We start from the raw sequence: 3,128 nt of genomic DNA on the forward strand, positions 1-3,128 counted from the left end.
TTCTATACTTTTATTATTAGAAACTATTTTGTTACTGTTAGCTTAATATATGTATTTAGGATGAACCTAAATCTCCTAAACTAGACGAACCTCGTAAGACATTATTGGGATTACGACCGAAATTATCGTTAACAGCGAGGATACCCAACCGATAAAACAATGCATATTAATTTTCATAAGTAAGGTGTTTAATATAACCAAAATTGCATCAAGGCATGTCAAAAAATATAATGCCCTGTCTACAATGTTTAATGTTCTATTTAAAAAAGGGTCATTTTGGCAACATCTCACAAACAATACAATTTAATTTAATGACCACGTACAGAATATATAAAGACCACACAATATTTAAAATTCAAATATAAAGTCAGAGTCAGTATATTATCTACATCGTTAGATAAACCTATTACCACCTGATTAAAAGACAAGGTTGTGTTTTCGCCTGACATGGTCCTGACAAACATCAAAAAGGTTGATCAGAGTTAAAAAGGGGATAGCATTTGATGAATCATTTAAAACTGATGTCACAACTTTAAAAATGCCTGTATGTAGCAGTGTATTTTAATATTAAGGCTGATCATTTGAAAAAAGAATAGCGACGATGTTCTCTGCTGTGCTAAGCTATAATTCAAGATTTGGGGCATCTCTTAAAATTGTCTAATTATAGGTACATTAGTTTGTTTGTTTGTTTTTGAATTTCGCGCAAAGCTACATGAGGGCTATCTGCTCTAACCTCCCTAATTTAGCAGTGTAAGACTAGAGGGAAGGCAGCTAGTCATCATCACCCACCGCCAACTCTTGGGCTACTCTTTTACCAACGAATAGTGAGATTGATCGTCACATTATAACGCCCTCATGGCTGAAAGGGCGAGCATGTTTGGTGTGACGGGGATTCGAACCCGCGACCCTCAGATAGTGAGTCGAGCGCCCTAACCACCTGGCAATGCCAGGCCAGATACATTAGTAATCAACTAAAATTACTACTTACTTACATCGCTTGTGAACTCCATGATTCAATTAACGTTTCCTTGTGGAATAGAAGAGATAACGATATTTGAGCATCACATAAAAGTTCAAATAGATTTATCTACAAACAGAGTTATTCACAAATAGAGTTATCTACAAAGTACCGTCACATCCAGAAAAATCTGTCCTCTATTTTCATGATAATCATTTTGATGCTATAATATCAATGAATGATTTTCTCATATTACTGTTCCGATTGTGACAAGGAGTTTAGTAACTTAAATATGCATTATTATGCAAGTTATTGTAACATTTGTTACAGTAGCGACTGTATAAATGATCAACCCTTCAGTTGTGCTGATTATAACAGATTTTGTAAATCAATAGACTATAACAACAGGTGAAAACTAAAAACTGAAACCAGAAAGTGTCATTGTATGGAAAACTTTTTCAATGTAAAATATGTTTTGTTATCATTCACAGGACAAATCATTGTCATGTCTTTCACAGATGTGGCAAAATGCATTGTGCAGGATGTAAAAAGTTTGTCATACCCTCCACACATCTATGTTTCCTTCAGTCAATATAAGTTCAAGACCCCATACAAAGTTATTTGTTTTTTATTTTGTGACTGACCAGGAGACAGAAACTCATGCAGTGAATTACTGTATGGTCCACGATTTTATTGGTAAAAAGACTGTATTTAAAGGATACAATGCACACAATGAGTTTTGATTCTTATTTTCAAAGGAACTTAAGAATTACATTGCCACAGCTCATAACATGAAAGGAGTTGATGGTCATTTCATTTTAAATTACCTTAACTGTCAAGGAATGACATCATTAAGAATATAATGTTCAAGACCATCAAACCTCTTAAAATTAGGTGATCGATAGTTACAACGTTATCACCATGTCATTGTCATCATTCCCTAAAACATTTGATTTAAGGAGTTACAGAAAGGTTAGTTTACTCATCTGTTTAACACAAGGTTAAACCAAAAGTATCGAGAGCGTTTCACCAATATGAGCTTCTATTCACCCAACACCATGGCAACACCCATAAGAGAGAAATTTCTGAACTGGCACCAACAGTGCCATGTGGAAGGGCACATCTTCGATTTTCAAGATAAGATGTATATAGGTAAAGATAGGATTCATCTTCTCTTGAAAGTTATGTTATCAAAAGTTATTATACCTAATGTTGTATCTTCTTAAAAAATGAAAGATACATAAATCTTCAAATATGTGTGTATATGATGATAAAATGCAAAAAGTAAGCTTTAAGAAAGTTTGTTGAAACACATATTTATATATTTTGTCTCATTAGGTACTGTCGATCAGACATGGATATAATCTGTTGATGATGTATACAGATCAGAGATGAGTTTCTCGCCACATGTGGTATTGACCCTTTCAGAGATATGACTGTTGCTTCTGTATGTAAGTTTATACCACCAAAGTATATAGCTCTTGTACCTAACCATGGATACAATACGACTAACAACCATAGTCAGCTAAGTATACAGTGGTTAGCCTACATGTAACACTGTAAAGGTGTTAATATCCAACATGCCCTTAAAGGTGGCAAAGTTAAAATCTTAAATTATACTGTAAGAAGCATCACACTATATATGAATTCTACCGGTATTTCTATTATGGGTGCAGTTTATGTTACAATCATGATACAATAAATGTTGTTCTAAATAGATTCATGTAGTTTTTAAGCAAATGTACATTTGGATAGGCAACATAAACTAGAAGCACAGGTATATAAGGTTGTTTCAATCTCGGAACAAGAGTTCAATCATATGAAATCCACTGATACAAATTTAATTAGTTTCCTTAAGGACCACACAGTAGTCCCTCACCTGGATATATCGGATGACTTCTATGGCAGTAGATTCAATGCTACTAGACTTTTCTATGATGCAAAGGAAGGTGAACAGATCAAGTACGTTGCCTTTACATCTCTATATCTTTGAATGAATAAGTAATGTGAGTATCCAGTTGGCTATCTCATAATCACCACAACAAATGTTTCGGATGTACATCACTATTTTGGTTTCATTTGTTACGTAATACAATTTCAAATGGTCTGAACTTGAGTTAACTGATAATTTAAATTTAGTAGTTAAATTGTACTTTGGATTTAGTATTTA

Source organism: Limulus polyphemus, unplaced genomic scaffold (genome assembly GCF_000517525.1).
Source record: "Limulus polyphemus unplaced genomic scaffold, Limulus_polyphemus-2.1.2 Scaffold3563, whole genome shotgun sequence".
NCBI classification, from domain to species: domain Eukaryota; kingdom Metazoa; phylum Arthropoda; class Merostomata; order Xiphosura; family Limulidae; genus Limulus; species Limulus polyphemus.